Source organism: Saccopteryx bilineata, chromosome 7 (assembly GCF_036850765.1).
Source record: "Saccopteryx bilineata isolate mSacBil1 chromosome 7, mSacBil1_pri_phased_curated, whole genome shotgun sequence".
Classification (NCBI taxonomy): domain Eukaryota; kingdom Metazoa; phylum Chordata; class Mammalia; order Chiroptera; family Emballonuridae; genus Saccopteryx; species Saccopteryx bilineata.
The window spans coordinates 70,141,976-70,156,416 of NC_089496.1; the positions used below are offsets into that span (position 1 = coordinate 70,141,976).

The 14,441-nt window shown below is 51.0% G+C and overlaps 1 protein-coding gene across 1 annotated transcript in view; it reads left to right on the top strand.

The window, feature by feature from the left end:
- The first annotated feature begins 4,744 nt into the window (after positions 1 to 4,744).
- ACAN (aggrecan) overlaps positions 4,745 to 14,441 on the top strand; it is a 55,771-nt gene continuing 46,074 nt past the window's right edge. The window contains exon 1 of the mRNA XM_066240055.1: positions 4,745 to 4,874. The gene's annotated coding sequence lies outside the window, so the exon portion shown is untranslated. The remainder of the gene's footprint in view (positions 4,875 to 14,441) is intronic.

Here is a 14,441-nt window from a genome sequence, read left to right on the forward strand (position 1 = left end):
ACCACCTACTTCTTTCCCTCTCTCTCTTCCCCTTTTCTCCCTCTTCCCCTCTTGCAGCCAGTGGCTTGACCAGTTTGAGTGTTGGCCTCAGGTGCTGAGGATAGTTTGGTTGATTCGATCATCAGCCCCAGATGGGGGTGCATGTGGGAGTCTCTCTGTTTCTCTGTCTCCTCTCACTTGAAAAAAAAAGGAGGAAGAGGAGGAGGAGGCGAAAGAGAAGAAAAGAAAATAACCTTATGGTGTTAATTGTTCCTTTCTATAGCAACCAAGAGAGTGATGTAACTCTGAAACTCAACAATCTTTGGCCACACCAGTAGGAATACAATGCACAAAAGGTGAGAGAAAAGAGCCAAAGGACCTGCTGACATTCTGCTGTGAGGAGAGACATGGAAGGGTGACATAAGAACCTTCTTTGGCTAAATGAATGCTGTCCTGTAGAAACTGGAACAGAAATGTTGTCCCAGAGAGCAGGCTGGACTTCCTGCCTGTATAGGAGTATTTATTGGATGAATGCTTCAGGGGAATTCTGCAAACACCTTCTACTGGACTTAGCAAGGCACTTACATGGTGTCCCATATAAGGGACAGAAACAAGTACTCTGTGGTGACACAATTAGATGGACTGGGAGGCTGGCCATCCTCCAATAGTCAGTTTAGTGCCACTTGGAGGTCAGCCTCCAAGATGCTCCCCAGAGATCTCCATCTCCTGGTGCTTATACCCTTGTATGTCACCTCCCACACTAATTCAGGGCTAGCCCTGTGTGACCAACAGAATATAGGGAAGGTGACCGTGTATGACTTCCAAAGCTAGGACGTAAAAGCAATAGAGCTTCCAATTTTCCTCTCGTGTCACTCACTGTGGTGGAAGCCAGCCACCACACTGTGAAGCAGCTCCATCGGTGGGCCCATGTGGAGAAGCAAGGCCACTGGCCAACGGCCAGCACCAGCTCGCCAGCCACATAAGTGAGCTGCCTCAGACCTGGATCCTCAAGCCGCATCTGACTGCAGCCCTAGCTGATGTCTGATTGCAATCCCATGAGCTAACCCAAGCCAGAACTGGCTGGCTGAACTTCTCCCAAACTCCTGACCCAGAGAAACCACGAGACCTAGTGAATGACTCGTTTTCAGCCACTAAGTTGGGGTGGTGTGTTACCCAGACATAATGACTGGAATATGGAGCCGCGGCACCTTAGGAAGGCTGTCTCTAGCCCCCCTGCTCTATAACTCAGCCCCAGGCTGAGTGAAGACACAAAGCAACACCCTAGTCAGCTCTGGACAAGCTCTGCTGCTGAGAGGACTAGCAAACACATGTAATGAGAGAAGCAGGATCCAAGATGGTTGGCAGTGATGAGCTGAATTTGTTATGGTCATTTTTTTTTATTCATTTTAGAAAGGAGAGAGAGAGAGAGAGAGAAGGGGGGAGGAGCAGGAAGCATCAACTCCCATATGTGCCTTGACCAGGCAAGCCCAGGGTTTCAAACCGGCGACCTCAGCATTTCCAGGTCGACGCTTTATCCACTGCACCACCACAGGTCAGGCTGTTATGGTCATTTTTAAGAGAGGCAAAGATAAAGTCGCACATTTGGATTAGAAAAAGTCATTGTACCAGGACAAGCCAGGGAAGGAAGAATGAGGCAAGGAGGTGGAGAGGGACCTGTTTTGTTCACTGCTGAATCAACAGCCATGGGCACCTGTAGGAGCTTCTACAAAGGCTGAGAGCTGCCTAAACAGAACCATGCAAAAAGGGAACATGGCCTCAAAAGGGAGTCAAACCCATGGGCATGTCCAAGCAGAGTCTGATGTCCCAGTCAAGGGGAACATCGTGGAGAGGGTGATATGCTACAGAAAGAGTCCTGGCCCTGGCCAGGTGGCTCAGTGGATAGAGCATCAGCCCACTATGCGGAAGTCCTGGGTTTGAACCCTGGTGAGAGCACACAGGAAAGTGACCATCTGCTTCTCCCCCCTCCCTCCCCTTTCCCTTCTCACAGCAGTGCTTGGTTGGTCTGAGCATCGGCCTCAGGCACTGAGAATAGTTAAGTTGACTAGAGTATCGCCCCAGACAGGGGTTGCCGGGTGAATCCCAGTTGGGGTGCATGCAGGAGTCTATCTCTCCTCCTCTCACTTAAAAAAGTGAAAAAGACATGAAAAAGTTGTCCTCACTATTCTCTAAGAGCGCTTTCCAGCTCTGAAGTTCTCTTTTCTATAATTTAGTGCTTGAATGGGTAGACCTGCATAATGATGCCAGCACAGGGCTTCTCGAACTTCAGCAGGCATATGAACACCTGGCAAATCTTATCATGCAACCTCAGAGTGTGGGTTTGGGGTGGGCCCGAGATTCTGCATTTTGAACAAGCTCACAGCTGACACTGCTCACCTATAGACCGCTGGTAGCAAATCGCATCAGGCAGACTGGAACAGGCACTAAGGCAACTGTAAAATCTTCAAGGACAGGAGGGATGACCAGCAACAGAAATACCCCACAAGGAACAGAACTCCTGCCTTGAACAGGTGAGCATCCATGTGCCACCCAAGGGATTTGATTCTCTGAACTCAGTCTTTAAAGTGCCCAAACACTTTCCCATCATCCTGGGTTTTCTGCAGCCTGTCAGGACAGGCGGTGTGGAGTCACGCCAACATGTACTCATCCTCTACCTGGAAGGCCTCCGAGTCTCAGTATCCTAGAGTGTGCAGTAGGAATAAAACCCACCTGCGAGGCTACTGTATCAAGCAAGGGCTGGCACATGGTAGGTGCCCATTATCTATTTCTTAGCCTCATTACAAAACTAGATGGATAATCAATAAACATCTGTTCCCATCGTAACAAAGATTAATTATCTAATTAATATTTGTCCTTGAGTTAAATGTCCTTCACTAATCCCAGATGTCCTGGGATGTATGTCAGATATGACCCCATTTTACAGATGGCATGGTCTGTTCTCATCTAGAGCATCACGCAAATACACTAGCACGAGAATCCATGACCCTTTTTGTTGGAATTTTAAGGCTTGTTGTTTTTGTTTGTTTGTTTATTTGTGTACTGGCTAGAATGGTCAGTTCCCCTGAGCCAGGCACTGGAGTCAGTAAGATTTCGTCTGGTTTCTTGGTCTGAGAGGGAAGCCTCTGTTCCCCCCTGAAGGGCTCTAGTCACCATAATGTCAGTACTGCCCAAGGTGCTCCGCAATTCAGAGACCTGACCCGGAGAAACAACAGGCTCAGATAGAGAAGGGGTGTAGCCAAGAACTGCTAACTAACGAGACGCCTTAGCGACAGTTGGTGGGACTGGTGGGTAGAGAGGGCACCATGCCCACCCCAGGCTTCACTGCCCTGTGCAAAGAAGTGGGGGCAGGGTGAGGGGAGGCTCCAGACAATGTCCTGAGTCAGGCCAGTCCTGTCCCTTAGCAGAGATGGCCAGTCAAATACCCACAATTCCAGAGTAGTCACCGAGGAGAACTGAAGCACTGCCATTCCTTTGAATCAAGGAAAAAGTTGATCTATTGTGTCTGTAACGTGCAGCCCACAAAGATGCCACTTCTTGTTCATTCCATCCTCACCCAAGGAGGGGGTCAAGCAGTTTCTACCACACAGAACAAGGCCACTAAATCTTTGCGCCAGGCACTAGCTCCTCCCATAAGGACCCTGAAGACCACCAGCCAGCCTGGGTTCCCCCCAAAGTGCTGCGACAGCTGGAACCAACAGTGTGTAGAGCAGACAGACCATGACCTTGAGTTTGAATTCAGACCCCACCTCTGAGCGCCAGTTTTCACTGATCTTGGGAGGGGGGCATTATCATATTTACCTCACTGGGCTCTTTGGGGAAATTAAATGAGATATTAGTGAATGTGAAACAACCACCTCACAGAAGGTGCTCAAAAGCTTGTTAGTTCTTTTATTCTTTTGCCCAGAAACCAAATTAAGGAGGGTGGTCTATGGAGCCCCAGCAGTACTGGCGAATTCCTACTTCCTTTGAGATGTCCTTGGTCTCTCCTGGGTACTGAAACCCTGAGGTTCCCAGCTCCAAGACACCTCCCGCTGCCGCCCAACCTTGTCCTCTCCCGGCTCTCTCCTATCAGCCGGCGCACCCCATCCCCAAAACTTTCAGCCACCTCCTGAGGAGGGTCCCTGCAAATCGGGCCCCATCTCGCTGGGCTCGGCTGCAGACTCCGCGCGGGACGCCCGGGAGCCTCGTCCGGCCCCGGCGGCCGGGCCCGCTGGGGGCAGCTGTGCCGGTGCAGCCCTCCGGGCCCCTCGGACTGCGGAGCCGCCGACCGCATTGCAGACACCGGCCCTCGGCCCTTCCCGCGCCGCCTGCCTCTGCTGCCGGGAGCGCTCCTCCCGCGCCCAGCGCGCCGGGCTGCTTCCCCAGCCACGCGCCCGCCGGCCGGGAGCCGGGTTCCAGCGCGCGCCAGACGCCTCCGCCCGCCCCTCCCCTGCCGGGTCCCCCGGGGGTGGGGTTTCCCTCGGCGCGCGCCCCCTCCCCGCCCTCCCCGGGTATATGTGTCACCGCGCGCCGTGCCCGCCTGCCCGCCCGCCCACCTACCTCCCCGCCGCTCCTGAGGGGCTCGCAAAGCTGAGGACGCGCCGCGCTGCTCAAGGTCTCTTTCCGCATCTCGCCGGCCGGCTTCTGACGCGGGTACCAGGGGACTCCGGGCACCTTTCAGTGTCCCTTCTTCCCTCTGCAAGCCAGCCGCTGCCGCTGCGGCCACCGCCTGAGTGGACCCGCGGACAGGACGCGGGCAGGAGCAGGGGTGCGCGCCGCCCGCGCAGAGCGTCTCCCGGCTGCGCCGCGAGACCGGGCCTCCCGGGCCCAGGAACCCCCGCTGCCTCGCCAGGTGTACGGGACTGAAGTTCTTGGAGAAGGGAGCGCAACTCGGCAAGGTAACTGTCTCCTTCCCTCCGAGGGAGGCTGGCCCAGGGCGCCCCGCCGTATCGCGGCGGCGCTGCCTCAGTCTCCCCTCGGGGAAGGGCGCGCTGGGGGCCTCGACCTCACAGCGGTGCAGTCGAGCAAACTTTCCGGTGGTTGCAGACTCCAAGCGAATGCGGCGAAGGAACACGCGAGGAGGGGCTCTGATCCCCTGGCCCCCTGGCCCTCTGCCCCCGAGAACTAAGGGATAGAGAACAGGGAGCTTTTACTCCAACTCGGGTGTGTTGAGTCCCGGGGTCCGAGAGGAGTCATAACGCGCAGAGAGGCGGCTTCAGAGCGTGGCAAGTGCGGGGTCAACTCTCGCGGTGCTGCTTGCGAGCTGGACGCGTTGTTTCACCTCGAGCGTTGGGTGCGCTTTGTCGGTGGAAAAGGGGCCGCTTGGCATTCTGGCTGGGGATGTGTCAGGTACACAGCAGGTACCTGAGAGAGGCAGCGAGAATCCTTCGGCCCCACTTCCTTGGCCACTTGGCCTAATCCAGGAGCCACGGGGCACCTGAAAAGCCGGGAGGAATTAGCAAAACCCGTGAGCTGCCGGCAAGGGAGACTCGGCGTTGCTCTGAACCTGCCACCGAGAAGGTGCATTTCTCAAGGAAGGGGAGGGATGATAAAGTCAAATGACCCAGGGCAGTTTTTCCATCTCTGCGTTCTGCTGCGGATGAAGCCAGTGATGGTGGAACAGGAGCCCTTGCTAAACCTGGTGTGGGATGGATGGCTGTCACTATGTCAACCCACCTACATTCTAGGCCAGAGTAATCTGTGGCTCTGGGGTTGTCTCCTGTTGGAAGATAGGGTCCAACCCAAACTCTTCCATCACTCTCTTTCTTGCAGTCCATGAGTGGGATTCTGGTGGGATTCTTCTAGGGTTTCACCCCTAAGGAGCCCAGGTCCCTGCGTTTCAGTTTATGCATAAATGCCACTTCGATAGGGGTGGCTTGCAGGAGGAATGAAGGAAGATACAAAGCTGAATTGGTTTAATGTGGGGTTGCTGGTCCTGGACGCTACAGTGGGTGGGTGTCGGACAGTGTGAGAGACCGTGGACCTTGGAAACACACCCATCTCATCTCGTGATTGAGGAAAGTGAACTCAGAAATGTGCGACGACTTTCTAACAGTCGCCCTGTGACTTAGGAGCAATTCTGATATAAAGGTGAAGTCTGGGCTGAAATCCTTGTCTCTCTCCCTTGGTTTCTGGGTTGCCAAGGAGAAGGAGCAGTCAGGCTGCCTGTGCCTCTGGGCAAAGGGTTTAGGAAGTGTTAAGAAGATCCATGTAGGAGTATTGGCCCGTGAATCACTGAGTGGGGCAAGAGACTGCCCAGGAATGGAAGGGCAATGAGGGAGGAAACCCCAAAGCTTGTTGAGGAGGGAATGGTGGATGGAGTGAGTTGGGGGGGAATGTTTCTAAACTGAAAGAAAAAATTACGGATCAAAAGATCTCTCAAGTTTAAACAGTTTTAGAGGAAGGAATTATAAAAAAAAAAGGAACAAACTATCTCAGAGACACATTGGGATTCCTCCACAAACACTGAGTGTGTTTAAATTGGATGTATTTATGTGCAGTTTCCAGAGTGGCACTGATAGCTTCATTCATTCTCCAGTATCTACTGAGCGCCATCTAGGTGCCAGGTTCTGCTCAGTGCTGGCCCGTAGCAGGTCCGAAATAAGTAGTAGCGTGGAATGACCCAAGCAAAGCACATGGCATAGTACCTGCCCCTAGGCAAGTACTCAAGTATTGTTTGATATTATTATTATTATTATTATTAAGTAGAAGATTCTTTTCCTAGCATTCTCAATGAAAATCCTACTTAAAATGAGACTTTTTAAAATTGAGATTCTTTATTATTTGAAAGCCCTCTGGCCAATACAGGGGTAAAGACTCACTCTAGGGGGCAGGAAATGAGGGGAATGTTATTACTTATTGTGCGGCAGTCTCTGCGTGCTTGAGTGGTCATATACTGAGCTGACTGGTGTGAGCCACACCGGACCCCACACTTTGCCCCTGCCCACAGTCTCTCACACACCCATCCCAAGCAGCCCACACCCCCACTGCTGAAATGGGGTGATATCCTCCTCACATGCCCAGAACAGCCTGTCCAACTCCCCAATCAGAGAGGGGAGAATCCCAGCTGGGCCCCTTACCCACCAAATGACTTTGATGATGTTACTTAACTATGGTGTGACTAAGTTTCCTCTTATCTGAAAAGGGGAGGAAAACCTAGGATTGAAAGACATAATGTAGATGCCTTGTCCTACAAGGCAGGAACCACAAATCTTAACTCCTGTCTTCGAAGGGTTCCTTGGCCCCCTTGAGGTCACAAATCGTAAATTCAAGATAGTACCAATTTTGAATATTCTCTTAGTAAAAGACTGCATGTCCCAACTTTTGGTGTAGATTTTTTTAATGATGCCTGCTATAACGTGGTCCCTTAAAAAGCTTTCTTATTGGCCTGACCTGTGGTGGTGCAGTGGATAAAGCATCGACCTGGAATGCTGAGGTCGCAGGTTCAAAACCCTGGGCTTGCCTGGTCAAGGCATATATGGGAGTTGATGCTTCCTGCTCCTCCCTCCCCTTCTCTCTCTCTCTCTCTCTCTCTCTCTCTCTCTCTTTCTCCTCTCTAAAAAAAATTAATAAAAGAAAAATTTTAAAAAATCAAATCTTTCATTATAAAAAAAAAAAGCTTTCTTATTGGGCACTCAGAGAACCTTAGATGAGCCAGGTCCTGCATGAAGTGTCACTTTTAGTTTGTCTCTGCTCCCACAGGAACTTCTAACATCGGATTCATCCCATTGCAAGTTGTGAAACCAATTTAATGGGGTTTTACGACTTAGAAGAGTATAATCTCATAGTACTACCCATGTAGTAAGAATAAGTATTGCTTCTGGAAAGTCGCGTTTCAGTTATAGTCTCATTTTTGCAGTCCTCTGCGGGTGTATGTGTGTTGATAACATATAGGTATATACACAAATATATACTAATTTGAAATTTGTAGAACATTTCTTACTGCAGGTTGTGGTCAAGAACGTTTACAAGACATTGATCCCAATAATGTCTCTCTCTCTGAGAAATCTCTGCCTGGTGGTTCCAGGTGGCAGGCACTATATTAATACATGGACTGGACCCTTACCTGTCCTGGAAGTGAAAGCAGTAAGGGGTGGAAGCTGCAGGTGGGAGTAGGGGAGGGAGTTGGAGGAAGGGGACCCAGAATCAGGGAAGAAGCAAGGCACAGAGGACAGGCCTGCTTGCAAGTGGGGCGGGGGAGCAGGTGGGGCTAACCGGCTGCCCTGGACAAGAGGGCATCTTGGAAACAGGAGTGTCACAGGCGGTCCTTGGTCATACTCTGGGCCCCAATGGAAGCTTCATGCCATCCTCTCTCCTTAAGGAAGCCCTGTTCAGTAGGGCGAGGGAGTGGGGGTCTCTGTGGCATCTCCCCCTGGGGGTGGCTGCTCTCTCCACCCCCCAGACTGGACAGGATACCCCCATCGCTGTGAGGGGGTCTGGGCCCCTGGGCATGGTTGGAGATGAGCTGAGATCGCTATGGAGGGACTGTTGGAGGGGTGGGGCAAGGAGGAGGACCAGAAGGGGAGGGTATGTGTAGAGAACTGTAAAACGCTTCCTTTCTTCAAAAGTTGAATCCAGGGCAAGAACGGAAATAGTAGAGTTTACTTTTAAAAACTCAGAGCCTCCTTGTAAGCAGCCAAGTGTGTGTGTGTGTGAGTGAGTGAGTGTGTGTGTGTGCGCACGCGCGCACGCGTGTGTGTGTGTGTGTGTGTGTGTGTGTGTGTGTGTGCTGGGATAGTCTGCACAAGCCTGCGGGCTGGCCTGGGCCTGTGAGAGGTGACTTTGCTCTCTCTCAATGGCCTTATAGTGTATCCTAAAGAAGCTTTTTGTTAAGCTCATGAATAGGTGAATTTGGGGTGTGTGATGCTGGGCATCACGATTTGGATATTTGGTTACCTTTGAGGTTACATGTTTTTCCTTTTAAGACGCACACCCAAAAAAGAAGCCACCTCTCCAGGATAGGGTTGCTTTTCTGGGAGTTGGGGGGGGCATACCTGCCTGTCTCTCAGTAACTGACTTGACTTGAAGGGCAAGAGCAAGGAGCAGTCAAGACTGGGAAGGTCTGCAGTGTCTGGCCTGGGAGGCAGCCCCTTTTCAGCCCCTGGACTCTGGGCCTTTGAGGTACAACATGGCCATTCCCAGACTCCAGATGTCCAGGGCCTTCAGAACCTGTGATGACCCTAATTTAAGACAGCAGAAAGGGGACCAAGGCCAGAGAGGAGAAGGTGCATGACTCAAGCCAGCCCAGAGTGGGTTGGTAAGAATTTGGATGGGAACCGAGGTCTTCAGGCCCTCGTCCTGAAACATACCATGTCCATGGAAACCATTCATTCATTCATTCATCTTTTATCACCACTTGCTACATACCAGGCACTGCACTAGGTGTGGGAAACACAGCAGCGCTAAAACAATTCACTCTCCCTGCCCTCCAGCTGCTCCTGGTCTAATGGAGAAGACACACTATAATCAACTTGACCCTGACCTCTCATTTCTATAAAGCAGTGATTCTCAACTAGATAGCTCTTCTGCTCCCCAGGGAATATTTGGCCATTCTAGAGATATTTTTTATATCCACCTTGAAAGAGATAGAAACCAGGGATGCTGCTAAATATTTATAATGCACAGGACAGTACCCCCCCCCAAATAGAGAATTATTTGGCCTAAAATGTCAACTATGCCACAGTTAAGAAACCCTTCTCGGCCCTGGCCGGTTGGTTCAGTGGTAGAGCGTCGGCCTGGCGTGCGGGGGACCCAGGTTCGATTCCCGGCCAGGGCACATAGGAGAAGCGCCCATTTGCTTTTCCACCCCCCCTCCTTCTTCTCTGTCTCTCTCTTCCCCTCCCGCAGCCAAGGCTCCATTGGAGCAAAGATGGCCCGGGCGCTGGGGATGGCTCCTTGGCCTCTGCCCCAGGCGCTAGAGTGGCTCTGGTTGCGGCAGAGCGACGCCCCGGAGGGGCAGAGCATCGCCCCCTGGTGGGCAGAGCCTCGCCTCCTGGTGGGCGTGCCAGGTGGATCCCGGTCGGGTGCATGCGGGAGTCTGTCTGACTGTCTCTCCCTGTTTCCAGCTTCAGAAAGATACAAACATAAATAAATAAATTAATTAATTTTAAAAAATTAATAAAAAGAAAAGAAACCCTTCTCTACACCTTCATTTAGTCTTAGGGCCAGGCCACACAGGGAAGAGTGGATAACTCAAAAAGAAAGAAAAAAGATGAGGTCCTGACCAGGTAGTTCAACTGGTTAGAGCATCATCCTGACACACCAAGGTTGCAGGTTCAATCCCCGGTCACGGCATATACAAGAATCAAACAATGAATGTAAAATGAATGGAACAACAAATTGATGTTTCTCTCTCTCTCTCTCTCTCCCCTCCCCCTTCCTCTCTCTCTAAAATCAATAACTTTAAAAAAAAAAAAAAAAAAGGAAAGAAAAATGCTGAGGCAACAATGGTAAAGTAGAAAGAACTTGGACTTTGGCCAGCCCGGATCTAGGTTGAAATTCCAGCTATCAGCTCTTGGGCAAGTCACTTATCCTCTCTGAGTCTTGGTTTCTACATCTGTGAGATGGGCTTGTAGGATGATCGAGAGGGTTCAAAATAAAACAAATGAAAGACCTGGCACAAAGTAGGCCTACAATAAGTTAGCAGCTGTTATTATTACTTTTGAGGCTTTTATAGGTCCCGTGATGGCAAGTTACGACATCAACAGGTGTGGACATGTGATCCTGAGGCCAAAGAAGGTTGCTATTTAGAGCATGGTTGCTAGCTATAGTAATGCCATCTGTTTTGGGGGGGATTATAGGTCAGCACCTCCCCACCCACATAGCTCCCAGCAAAAGGGTAAGAAGAGGGGGAAGGGTTTGCTCAATATGTGTGCCCTGGGAGGAGCACTGGACTTGGAGCCACGTGAAATGTGCATTGACTGCTGTGTGACGTGAGAAAATTGCTTCACCTCTCTGAGCCTTGAGTTTCTTATCTGTAAAATGAAGATGCTAAGGTCTGCCTTCACGTGTCAAGATCCAGTAGGAAATTACTATCTGGGAAGGTGCCTTGAGGGGGCACCTGTGAAACCTAAGCAGGAACCTTTCATAGTTAGTGTGTACTGTACCTACTTGAATGAATGAACAAACAAATGAATGGACCATCACACTATAAATTCCTTCTAATTCTTGATAAGGGAAGTACCAACAATACCCAGACAGGCAGTTCTCCACTCTGCCATTCCTTCATCACAAGCAAGCCAGAAGAAGCCAGGACCTTGGTTCCTAGCGTGGGCCCAGGTCAGGTTACAGCACCAGGCAACAACGCCTCTAGAGGTCACTGCAGATACGACAATTAAGTTGTGACGGCACCAAAGTGGGATCCTGTGGGGATTACCAGGTACAAGTAGGACATCAGAACTGAGGAAGGCCAAGCTGCTGAAAAGAGGACCAAATCAGGATCAGGAACCCAGAGACTTATCTCAATGGAGACACATCATTGCATACCTCCATTTTCCTCTTTGTGAAATGGGCCTGTTGTTCCACCACATGAAATTGAAGTCAACATAAATTAAGACCTAATTGGAAGTCACACGAGCTTGAAGGGGTAGATTTGGGAAATTGCTAAATTTTCTTGAGCCTCCTTAGAATCATGAAACATTACAGCAGAAATGGCCATAGGGACACCGAAATCACCCACCTCCTTCAATATGCAGATGAGGAAGTGTCCCCAGAGAGGAGAGGGCTCTTGGCAGAGGCAGGGCTTCACCTGGGGCTCCTGAGGCTCCTCCCTCCATGTCACATGTCACATTCAGACCAGTGAAAGGAGCCACCAGATCACAGATATACTGTGCCATCCCATAAGAACCCAACTGTGGACAAATGTTTCCCTGGGGCCACCCATTGTCCACCCTTGGGCCACCTTCCGGCTCTATCCTTCCAGGGTGCTTACTAGTTTCAGGGCTGCTTTTGGGAAGAAAGTCCTTTATAAGAGAAATGTCCAAGGCAAGGGGGAGGACAGCATCCCATATCCCTCAGAAAACCCGGGCTTCCTTGTCCCAGCCTCCACCCTGGGTCACATGTGGTGGCATTTTCACCAGCCAAGGGGGTCACATGTAGGAGCATTTCACCCGGAACTTGCCCTGACCTTTCCCCCCACGTTTCCCTCCCCAGCCAGGTGCTCCCTTCCTCCACCACCAAACTCTGTCACTTTGACCTCATATCCACATGGCTCAGGGGAACACCTGGATTTTAGGATGACTCAGGGATAGAGTGGGTGTTTGTGTCAGCTTTTCGAGACTGAAAAGGGGGCCTGGAGGCCATCATCGTAAGGAGCCTTCAGTCCCAGAACCAGGAGCATTTGAGCTCTTGGAAAACAAGAGTACGCGCGGGCTCATCTGGTTTGAGCAAGGTTCACCAGCTTGAACCCAAGGTCACTGGCTTGAGCAAGGGGTCTGCTGTAGCCCCACCGCTCAAGGCACATATGAGAAAGCAATCAATGAATGACTAAGGTGCCGCAACGAAGAACTGATGCTTCTCATCTCTCTCCCTTTCTCTCTGTCCCTATCTTCCCTCTCTCTGTCTCTCTCTGTCTCTGAGAAAAAGAAAAGACACACAAAAAAGAAAAACCCCAGGGTACTTGATTAGACTTAGGGGTAGGAATCTGGGTTTTCAAAATCACCCGGGTGTTTCAGATTCAATTCAGTTTCTGAACCCCTCATTTAAAGCCCAAAATTATTCCTCTGGGTGCACTTGGTTCTAAGCCCCTTCCTCTAGCCCTGCCTCTGGGGGTCACTTGCCGGCTTTTCTCTGCAGGTAGAACTAGAGTCTCTACCGCTAGTTTGTCCTTTAGGGGAGTGAGAAGCTTAAGGCCTGCTTCCCCATTTCTTCTCTCCTGCCTGAAACAGGGGCCTTGCTTCCTTAATATCATTGGCCTTGACCCTGGATTAAAGTACATTTGTCCTGAGAGGCAGATGAAGCCAGGTTAGGGTTCCCCAAAGTGGGTGCCACTAACCATTCCTTGCAGCAATGGTCTACAGCCATTGCAGGTCAAAAGGGTCTCATCCCCAAGGGCTAAACATGATAAATGGCTCTCTTTCCTGCAGGACATCTGGATATGCTGATGGATCTTTAAATCTTCATCAAGCTTCTCACATGGAACTTAACCAGGGACCTCTATTTTCTTAGAGCAGATTGAGGGACTCCCCAAGTCTATAGAATTGCTGATCTAGGCAATCAGCCAGCTCTGACCCTGAAGCAGGAATGAGGCTCTGCATCAGGGCCTGTGAGCTGTTCAGGGAAAGAGAGACCCCACCGAGTAGGATTTAAAACCCCAAATCTCAAACACAGCCATTGCCCCAGCAAGCTCTCTTCCCCCAAGTGCAAGGCTGGGCCCAACCTTTCCTGCTCTACCCCCCTACCTGCCACCTCCCCTTTAATGGCTGGCCTGCTGGATGCTCTATTAGTTTCATTGTTTCCATGGCCTACCTAGACCCTCCCACCCCCTCTTCTCTCTGGTATGACTCCAGCTGTCATCTCAGTGCCTTGAGGATGCCTGGGATTTACCAACAAGGTGAGACTTGTATACACCAGGTGAACACTGACCACAGTTCAGTGGCTGAAAAATTGTCACTAAGTCCCACTGTCCTTGGCCACTGCAAGTACTGGCTGGAATGAACAGCCCTTAATGCATGCAGCGATCGATGAAGCTTATTTGCATATCCCTTCTCAGCCCTCGGGGACTGCAGAGGCTCCCAGCAGACCTTAGAGATGAGACATGATCCTGTACTCTTAGAATAAAGCCCAATCCCCTTCATTGACCGCAGGGCCCATAGGAGCTGGCCTCTCCTGCCCTCAGCATCCACAGCTCACCCTCCCCTCACCTATCCCCCTCGGCCACTGGCTTTGTCCTTTATTCCCACCCACCTCAGGGCCGTCCCTGACCATTTGCTCTTTCCACGTGGCTTTGCATAGCTGGCTCATTCTGGCCATTCAGGTCCAAATGTCACCTCCTAAGGGAGGCTTTTCCTGACCACCTAATTTAAAGAAGATAAACCTCCACCCCTACCCCCATGGCCCAGCAGCCCTCTCTCACATTTTTTTTTTTTTTTTGGTAGCATATCACTTTCTTAAAGCTTCTGATTGGTTGGTTTCCTTGGTGTTGGCTGCCCCGTCCCCAGCCCCACCAAGAACAGGAGCCAGGTCAGGAGCTTGTCTGTCCTGCTCATATTCTATCTCTAACACCTAAAATATGCTTAGCACAGAGTAGGTCTCAGTCAAAGTGCTGACCGGACAGATAACTTCAGTCTGATTCTTTTCACACCATGCTCCAGGGAGTCAGTGGGGAGGGAGTCTAGGACATTCCATAGGGACCATGGAGGTGAGTTGGAAGGGGCAGAGATCTGGGGGACAGGGTTCCCTGTACCATTCTTTCAGAATAACTTCAATTTTATGTCTTTTGAAAGCCTCTGGCCTGACCTGTGGTAGTG